The sequence below is a fragment of the Parasteatoda tepidariorum genome, chromosome 8, assembly GCF_982258835.1.
Source record: "Parasteatoda tepidariorum strain Cologne lab strain chromosome 8, Ptep-v5.0, whole genome shotgun sequence".
NCBI classification, from domain to species: Eukaryota; Metazoa; Arthropoda; class Arachnida; order Araneae; family Theridiidae; genus Parasteatoda; species Parasteatoda tepidariorum.
This window is the reverse complement of record NC_141762.1, coordinates 54418566-54429276: the sequence shown is the minus strand read 5'-3', so window position 1 is coordinate 54429276 and position 10711 is coordinate 54418566. Positions and strand designations below refer to the sequence as shown.

General features: G+C 28.5%; 1 long non-coding RNA gene across 1 annotated transcript in view; it reads left to right on the top strand.

Annotated features, from left to right (window-relative positions):
• Window positions 1–10711, top strand: part of LOC147806165 (uncharacterized) — a 70608-nt gene that overhangs the window by 40797 nt on the left and 19100 nt on the right. The window lies entirely within an intron of this gene.

Genomic DNA, 10711 nt, shown 5'->3' with positions numbered 1-10711 from the left:
TATTTAAGCATTCATAATTATGCTTTTGCTTTCACTTAATTTACATTTCTATAATTTATTTTCACCTCATACATATAAGTACTTATAAAAACAAGCAGAAAATTATTTAAACGAATTTTTTGCATTTAATTAATTAAAATTATATATCATTATTCTTTCACAAAGCAGAATACAAAAAAATAATCTAATTAAAATATATTATCTTGAATAAAAAATGTGCATTAATATAATCAATATTGAAAATTGTAGAGAAAGCAGTAAAATATTTATTAACTTAATTATAATGACACAAATAATATATTTATATAATACATTGCATAAGCATTAAATATACTATAGTATGCATTTATGCGTTATAAATATTTGTAGATGCATTTGAGCACTGCTATTAATTGGTTTCAAATATGTGAAATTTGTTATACAAGGGCAATTCCACGAAATTGTCAACTTTTAAGTGAAATTTTTTTTTTTATGAATTACATATTTTAATTTTAAAAATATGTTCAAAAATAGCCCAAGTCTACATATTACTGTTAAATTTTTGATAATTTTAAGTTTTTTGAATCTGGCAGCATTCTAAAGTAATCACATGGCTGACAAGTGAATTCTTCACATTTGTGCTCAAATTGTTTTCTTGAAAAATACTTATAAAATAAAAGAAATGTATCTTTCTTTTGCAATATTTTGATAAAAATATGCATATAGTACAAAATTTAAACATTTAAAACATAGCCTTTAAGTCATTTTAAGTTTAATATATTAAATAAAAGTAACTTTTTTTTGTGTCATTCCGTCACATGTTTTAGTATATTTTTTTAAATTGCAACAGCGTTTTTGAATGAAAATGTGTATATTTTGGAATATAAAGCTGATGTGGCATAAGAATCAATGAGAAATTGTAAAATTCTATGCATTTGATTATTAACTTCCAATAATTAGCGTGACGGAATGACACATCTTCGGCGATGGAATGACAAAACGAGTCCTTGAGAAGCTTAGTCAAAAACTAGGGAATTATTTTTTTTTTCAATTAACCTAATGGCTAAAACAGCTGTTGAAAGACAGATAAAATGTTGAAAAAGACCAAGATCCCCATGATATGATGAAGAAAAAAAACAGAGAAAGAAAGGCAGAGAAGAAAGGTTCCGCGACAAAAGTTGGACTTAAAAAACTCAGAAGTGCAAACGCTGTTGTGCAGAGATTGTGTAAACAAAGAAAAAATCAAATTCTACCAATCTCTCCACATACAAATAATTTAAATTCCCTATACAAATTCCTGCAGAGTCTTGGTAAAGCCAATAAAAAAAATTGTACACTCACCATAAAAAAATTGTACACTCACTTCCAAAATCACCAATAGAGGTAAAAAAATTAATTCAGTCTTTATTTGAGAAGTATTTAACATCGAACTCAAAAGAAACTAAGTGAGAAAAGTAATGTTGATGAGCTGTTTAATTTGGTTAAAAAATTTTACTGTCAAGATGATGTTAGTTACAAGCCCCCAAGTATGAAGGATTCAGTCATAATACAAACTCTGACAGAGTAACGAAGAGTGCAGACGCAATATATATACTTATGGCCTTAAAAGAGGCTTTTCATAAAGAAGCATATATTGATGTAAAGTGTGTCTTATCTCATTTTTGTTCTTATTATTATTTTTGTTAAGTGTATTTCATTAAAACCTCACAGCACATGCACCTATAAATACCATGTAATTGTGATGTTGTTCTAAAAGGCCAAACAAGATGTTGGCTGCTCTAAAACGGCACATAATATGTAAAAGAATTTTATGATTTCATAAAGTCAAAGCAACAAATCGTTGAAGTTTTGTTTTTGTCCAGCTATTCTATTTAAGAGAGGGCAAAAGACACTTGCTACATTAGCATTGCCAGGAACAAGAGACCTGCACTAGATGCTCATGTAGTTGAGAAGCGAATCATCAAAATTGGAATGCTTTCTAATTTTAACCAAAACCAAGTGTATGATTTGAAAAGCCACTGTTTTGAAGAGGAAATGGAAAATATGATTGAGGAGTATGCGGTCGGCTCTTTAATCATTGTCCCATACTGCGAAAAAAAAGAAGGCACATTTATATGCAGTGTAAATTACTTTGATAAACAAAGACGATTTAGATGTTAAAGTATTTAAAGAACATAGGACAAAAATTGATTTATGCATAAATTTCCTGAGAACGAAGATAAGATGTGACATTGGCAAGTTAGATATAAAACCTCTTCTGAGACAGCCTAATTTTCAAATTGTTGAAATTTTAACTGATTCTTACGTAAATATTAATTCTGTGTATCTGTTACATTCTGTTTATCATTTACATATTAATAAAACATTTTTTAAATGAAGACTTTCTTCCACTAAACTTTTTGTCATTCCGTCACGGTCATTCCGTCACAGCAAATAGATGTTAATAACTGCTAACCAACCTGAGGTTAATTTTCCAAATTCACAATTTACATTGCTTACACATTATACTAAAAGTAAAAAATAGTTCAGGAAAATAATAGTTGAAAAATTCACAGAAACTACCAGTTCTAAGCGGCATGCCGAAAGCTTGGTTGCCAAAATGTCATTCCGTCACACAAGTAAAAAGTTCATAAAATTAAAAATAAAAAAAATACAAAATTCTTTTTTTTTAGTTTATGAATCACATTATACCAATAATAATGATATGCATGAGAAAAAATCATGTTTATTTTAAATTAGATGCATAGAAACTTCAATTAATTGTCATCATGCAAGTCAAAATGTCATTCCGTCACATATGGAATTGCCCACAAATGAAAGATAATTGTAGCTTGAAATTGTAAAAATTATCTTATTAAAAGGAAGTATGATAAGTATTTGGCAGTTATGTTTCCGGAATAACACAAGACTGTATTCCAAAATGAAACAAAACTTTCTTTTTTAAGAATGGTAATTATATTTTTTTCATAACTAAAAAGTTTAAAAAAAAATCATTACACAATTGTTTGTAACAAAATAACAATTAATTTTACTTAATATCCTAATTTTTCAGTGATAGTAAGTAATTAATTTCAATTTTTGAGGGTAACACACATTTTCAACAAATTAATTATATTTTAAATAATAATATTTAGAGCTAATGACAACAGCTAGCATACTGTAAAACAATTCAAATCAAATTACGATATGAATTACCGTTATCATCCTCAAAATCCATTTTTGCCGTAAAATATTATATCACAATTTTTATTTAATTAAAGTGATTCAGTGATTTTATAGTAATTATTACTGTTAAAATAACGGTATATCAAATCTTTTGTTCCTTAACATGCTTCGGAAAAAATGGATTTTATGGTAAGAAATACTGGTATTAGTGCCGGTAGTTTTTATTGTAATTAGATTCGGAATTCTTTACAGTGTATTGCGCTGCTACGTATCCAGAAATGATTATAAAAAACTGGTAGGAAAAACATTTCGCTTGAACCTTTCTTTCGAGAGAAGTAAATTAGCTAGAACTACTACTTCTTGCTCACAGTTTTAACTCATATACAGTAAATTATACCCGTTAATAAGTAGTGGTAACCAGGAAGCATTTTCTTTCCCCGATGGAAAGGTAGGCTTTGAAATGTTCATATTACTATTTTTCATCTTTTACTACCATTTTGCTACCAGCCCTGCTTGCACACATCCTTGTGACAAAGAGAGTCAATATTTCGTATACATTAAGAGTTTTACATACTGTCGTACAAAAGAGATAAACATTTTTTTTTAAATACTGAATATTGTTTTTAAAAAGAATAGTTTCTGTGACGTAAAAAGAAAAAAAATTGAACAACATCATGCGCTAGAATAATTTATTTTGAATGCTAATTTGTCATCTTTAGTATAACAGATACTCACTGTGTCTTTGGAAATAAAAATAAATTTTTTTTACGCTTAAAGTTAATTACTACATTATTTACACATCCATCAAGACATACTTACAGTCAAAACAAGTAATTGATCGAATAAACCAACTGACAACGCTGAGAAAATAATATGTAAATGGTGCAGGGCTTGTCAATCAAAAATGCCAAGAGTTGATATTTGAACAAGGCTTCTTATTTATTTCTACCAGATAAATGTTGACTGGAACTAGATTCATAATAGCTAAAGAAATAATTGTAGTTTTGTTACACCATTGACAGGTATTCCTTGTTATCAACATTTTTTATATACCAAGAAGCTATTATTAAAGAAATTCGAATCCTACTTCTTGAGTGCATGAAATTGGATAAATCATTAAAGTGATTAGTCGGCATTTATTCAAAGACAAGTTAAAATGCGATAAGTATGATCAAAAAATAAAACAATCGTGTCTAAGAAGGGGCAGAAAAAAATATGATGTTTTGATGGCTTTGTATCAAGTGTGTTGTTCGTTGAACAAGTTTGAACAGTTTGTTTTTAGGTAATTTAAATTATCTTACCATTTTAAATACCAGTTATCATGCAATAACAATCATGATTATTTCGTTATACTCTATAATAAAAATTCCTGATCAAATGACGCCATAAAGTACCGTTACTTTGGGTACATCATCCGTAAAATATGTTTTACCGTAATTTATACATAAATATTCATTTAATTAGAGTGATTCAGTGATTTTACGGTAGTTATTACTATAAAAATTGTGGTATATCAGACTTTTTGTTCTGTAATATGTTCCGATAAAAATGAATCTTATGATAAAAAGTACCGGCAACCTGAGTGCTGGTACTTTTTATCGTAACTTGATCCAAAATTTCTTACGGAGGTGCGTTTTATCCTTGTAAATTGTTCTTTAAACTAGGTATTTACTATTTGTGGTTTTCATCGCACTTTTGTGAAACAGCCGGAGTTACATTAATTAAGTAATTATCTTAATAATCTAAAAATGAAATGATTTTTGCATCACAAAATATAAGTTAAGCAAAAATAAGTAAATTTCAGGAGAGGAAGGGTTAGTAACTTGGACATTTCTCAATACAATAGGACACCCTATCAACTGTGGCACCCCTGGAGGAACTTTAATTTTTAAGAATTATAAAATTGACGATAATCATTTAATAAGTTGACAGTGCAATTTAACAGCGTAATTACCTCTTGATTAGCTTTACAGTTGTATAACTTAGTGAATAAAGAAATCATTTTTATTTAAAATAAAGTGATTCTATTGCAATAAATAAACATTCTTCTACACTTCCCTTCAATATTTGAAATTTTTTTTTTTTACTTTGTTAAAGTCAAAATACTAATTTCAAAATATATAAAGTGCTAAATTTAATTTCTTAACATGCAAAATAGTTTCGTAATTCCTTTTTCTCAATTTAAAAAAAAAGCAATTTTTGGTGTTAAAAAAAAAAAAAGATTTCTCAATCAATACTTTGCCAAAAATTTGAAACGCTTTTAGAAATTATTTAATTTTTTTTCTTTACCAGTGACATTCCATAAAAAGTGTTGGTTACTAGAGCGTATGGATCATCAATTTCTTATTGTTTAAAGGTGACATTGTTACGCATGAAAAATTATACCTTTACAATTAAAACGATTATTAGTAGCCTTCAATTTTGAGTTCATCTCGAGTTTTTACAATTAAATAGTAATATTTTAAATCAAACACTTATTTTATAATGAGTATTTCTGAAATTATAAAAAGAACATTTCACTTTCATTTTAAAAATTCAAAAAAAATCTTTAAACATATAAAATTATTAAAGTAAAAATTAATTATGCTTCACATTTATTTAATAGTGTTAAGAAACATTAAATATTTGTACATTCTAAAAGCGCAAAAAATTATGTAATAAAAATTAATTTTTTTGTACCTCGAGCTATTATATCAATTCTTCTTTTATTTTAAAATTACTCAGAAACTCTAAAAATTATAAAAGTCTTATAACAAAAACTAGCTTTGCTGTACATTTATCTCTTATTAAAATATATACATATTGATTCTAAAAATAATTATGTGGTGTGTTTCATGTTTATTCATCTATACTAGATACAACATGAGTATATAAAAATGTGCTTTTACCAAAAATAGTTAAAAACTATGCATGTTTTGATACAATGACTGATCCACGGAGAACTACCTTTCTTTAAAGGTTTACTTCAAGTAAATCAACAAACTAATCCAGTTTATGAATTTATGTTATTAAATAGGCTCATCATGGTATAAGTAGTTTTTGGCTATAATGATAAACTTGGTGTAGTTTTTCGTTCAGGCCGCATTGCATAGAATCTGTTGATTACCCCAAAACTTATTACTATTATATAGAACACAAATTTTTCAATTAATTTGGAGTTCCCATTAGGATTACGCCTCCATTCATATTTAAAATGTTTAACAGGGTTGGTTTTAAGGTAATGCAAGGAACCGAGACTAAGTTTTAAAAACAAAACGTAAATTAATATCCTCAGTACATAGTAAAAATTTTGGTGTTATGTCTCTTAAACTTCGATGTCAAATAACCCAGAGATGTGTATGAAGGAGCACTTTATTTCAAGCAGACACCAAATCTAACTTCCATATACAATTTAAAGGATGAAAACAAACCTCACAATGAAAAACGTTAACCCGAAGTTTCACCAGACAAGGAATTTCGCAACAGCTTTTACAGCGTATTTACTCTAATTGGCTTAAAAAGTTATCAAATTAAATATTAAGAAAATTTTTATTTACGTAAAGTTATTTAGGAAGTTTTAAAAGTAAACTAACTTGAAAGGTTATTAATCTTGTTATAAATTTGTTTCAACGGTGAAAGAAAAGAAGTTGTTGAAGGAAATAAAGGGAAAAGTCAAGTTATGATGTCACAATTCACAAATAATCCGGTCAGTTCTTCCTTTTGTTTTTAGCGCATGATGTCGATAAACAACTTTGATGCTTATTGAGTATTTGATGAAATAAAATTATGAGTTGGCTTACGAAATATACATTCATTCGGGGTTTTATCATAGATTCATCAACTAATGGTCAATTTTAATTTGATGGAACCGAAAGTTTTTTTAGTTCATGAGTTAGTTCAAGTCAAATTTCTTAAATGACTTCGTATCTCTTTGAATGAGATATTGTTTTTTTTAAAAATTAGTGATAAATTAATTCTTGGTACGTGATCCAATGTTGATCTCGTAAAGGACTCCTTTAAAAAAATTCTTTTTTAAAAATTTGCACTATCAAGGTTAAAAAAATAAAAAAATGTTTTTTTTTTTTATTTCCAATGGCAGGCCAATTTAAAAGAACAAAAAGGATAAAACAACAAGAAAAACAAGGCAAAAAGAGATAAATAAAATTGAATGCATAGTGACATGCTTAGCCCATACGGGCCCTAGTTTCCCAGTAGCGTCCACACACAGTTGTGGAGATGAGCGCAGGACAGACGGAAATATGGGGCAAGTCCATGTCCTCCCCAAGGTGACAGAGCTTGCATTTAGGAGAATCAAAAATGTTTATGCTAAAAAGGTGTTTGGCCAGACAGTCATGGCCCGTTACAAGTCTAAAGAGAGCGACTGTCGTAAACCTGGGCTGATTTGGGATAGTTAAAATATGGTTGAACCAGGTTTTGTGTATATTGCTTGTACGGAAATTCTCTGAGAGCATGTTCCGGAATTGGTTTCGGACCAGCAATTTAAATGAGTGCAGAGAGATGGAGCAACGAGATGCTTGCGCAATAGTTGTTCCTTTCTTGGCCAAGAAATCAGCTTTTTCATTACCCCAAATCCCGTAATGTCCCGGGATCCATTGGAGGACGATTTGCTTGCCTTTCAGTGTCAGGTCTTTCAGACAATCAATGCATTTCAGAATGGAGATGGATTGGGGAATCAGTGGAAAGTTAATATCAAGAAGTGCTGCTTTGGAGTCAGATAAGATGACGGCGCTAGAAAATTGGTCAGTACGACACTGTAGTTGTTTTAGGGCAATTAGAATAGCCTTGACTTCACCGTCGTAGGCAGATGCATAGCAGCCAACAGAAGCGTAGGCAGAGAACAGGTGACAAAATACTCCCGCTCCAGCACTCACCCGCTGATCCACTCGGGAGCCATCTGTAAAGATTCTCAACCATTCAGGTTCAGGATATAGCTCATTCATAGTTGCGTAAGAGATATCTTTAAGGACATCACTATCAAAATCTGATTTTAGGACTCTGAGAGCAAGGTCTGTGACCACATTGAAAGTCTGGTAGTCCAGTGGGCTACAAGGAGTGGGAAGAACTTCGGGCTCAATAAAAAGGTTGTATTTGTCTTTTAAGCTCAGCACCCCCTGTAGGAAACCCGCTTGAGTCTTTAAGTGGCGCTGTCTGGGGCTCTCTAGGTTCCAAAGAGAAAGATATCCAGGAGTCCGTAATATTTTTTCCCAGAGTATCAAGGCCTTTTTTCAATTATTTTTTCCATCGGCCAAAGTCCAGTGCAAAGGAACAATGCAGTGCAATAAAACAATGTAAGTCATAGGAAACCATCTATTTCGAACGTACTTCAAAAACAGTACATTAAAGACTTCACTAACCACGAAATAAGCATTTAAAAAATGGATATAGCTCAAAACACTCGCCTTAAAAAATAAAAATCAGCTTGAGAAGTTCATTTGAAAAAGATGAATATATTTCAAAATGTTCTCGACCTGTTTAAATTACTGACATTTCTATAAAGAAAAAAAAAAGAAAAATCCAATATCCGCAAATGAAGAATTTTTGTATATAATGCTTTGGAAACTATAACTATTCAGTATTGTGTTTGTAAGTTTAAAAGTAAGAAACGAAATTTAAAACTAAACTAAAAACTGAAAACCGAACATATTCAATTATTAAATTTCGAAATGAAAGAGGAAAAAAGTTTATTTCTTAAGAAGCAGGAACTATTCGCTTTTCAAAAAAGTTTTTTTTTTTTGTATATTAAATTTTTCACATGTTTTCTTCTCAATTATATATTTTTTGTTTATTTAAGTTGCTTTTTTAAAATAAATATGAAACATTAATTTTATTTAATGAAAACATATACTTACTAGAAATATATTAAAAAAGTAATTAACTAGGTTACTGAATGTTTTGAAAAATCAGAGCACTTATTTTTTTAAAATTGTTTTGATGCGAAATGGATTTATTTAAAAAAATATTATATCAAAAAATTATTTGCTTGTTTCAGGTTTAGTTTGATCAAACAGTTAGTTCAGGTCAGACACAGACGCAAAACTGATTTTCTATATATTCTTTAAAATCAAAATCTATTATTGTTCACTGTAAAATATTTTGTCTGCATTTTTTTAAGAATACCACATAAATATTTTTCTGTAGATAATTCAATTTTATTCATTTCACAACTGGAGTGATTAACACACAACTAGAAAGAGAAACTAAACAAAGTAAAAATATGTTTAAAAAATGTGTTAGTGTGTTAGAAATAAGAATTTTTTTTCAAGTATTCTAATTCAAAACAGTTAAACTAAAAAAAGCGGAAAAAAATTAATGAACTTAATTGTTATGAAAGTACAATTGTTATAAAATAATTACAGAAATACAAGAAATTGCTAGAGTCTAATAAAATCATTTTTGCACTAAATTAATAATTGTTTATAGTAAATTTTTTTTCTTCTTTTTTTGTATTTTTGTAGGAATTACATGCAAAAAATATTTTTGTAGGTTAGTGCTTTGTTTCTTACTTTGATAATTTATAATTGCAAAAAAGTATGAAAACTATTATTTTTTTGATTTTTTAATATATAAAAGTAAGAAAAGCTATATAAACAAACAATATGCGATTTTTTAAAAAATGAACAGGGTTATCAAATGTCATAAGAAACCACAGCACTGTTTTTTAAGTATTTCGTTAGACACTAAAGCTCAAATTTCTTTCACAAATTTGCTTAAATAAAATAGTTTTGATTAAACGTAGATAAAATTTAAAACATGTGTGTAAGTTATTTTAGTTTGAATGAAAGTTTTACTTTAATATGTTATTAAAAATAGTGGTTATCATTTTTTGCAGCTAAGTTAATACAACTTAATAATATAACTAACATAATGACAATATAACTAACATAATAATTAACAGCATGACTAACTAACATAACGTAAATTAGACTAACTTACATAACATAATGACAAAAAACATTATAATTTAATAAAACAGGATTAAAATTCATTTTGAAGTTATTAAAAGTATTTTTGACTATCATAAGTTTGTTCGTGATATTTAGAAAAATAACTTCTCTTGAAAAAATAGTTTTGCAAACGTTTTATCAGTTATCTAAAATGTAAAAATCTTAAGTTTTATTTAAATGCAATTTTTGGAAGTGTCAAATCACGTGATAGGATTATTAAATTCGGAAAATAATGAGCGCTTGTTATGGTCTCGAAGCATTTCTTAGCCTTTAAGAAAACAAGAAAATTGCTTGAGCATGTATGAAGGAAGGGTTACTGCGTATATTGTTTATATTATAACTAAATAAAGTCTAAATTTTTACGTTATTAAGATGGTGGGCCGTGAATAACGGCGGGCGAGACGGGCGACATCCCAGGGCCGCTAGAATTCCGGACTGATTGATGGTTTTAATACAAGTTTTTCTTTACAATTGCTATATCTTGGATACATTTTTACTATTCCTTGTATATATAATTCATACGAGTTTTTATAATTTGTATTTCCAAATGTGAATTTAATTTCAGTTAATATTCCTTTATATTATGAGTGTAATTTTTAAAGTAAGAACATGGAACTTTTTGT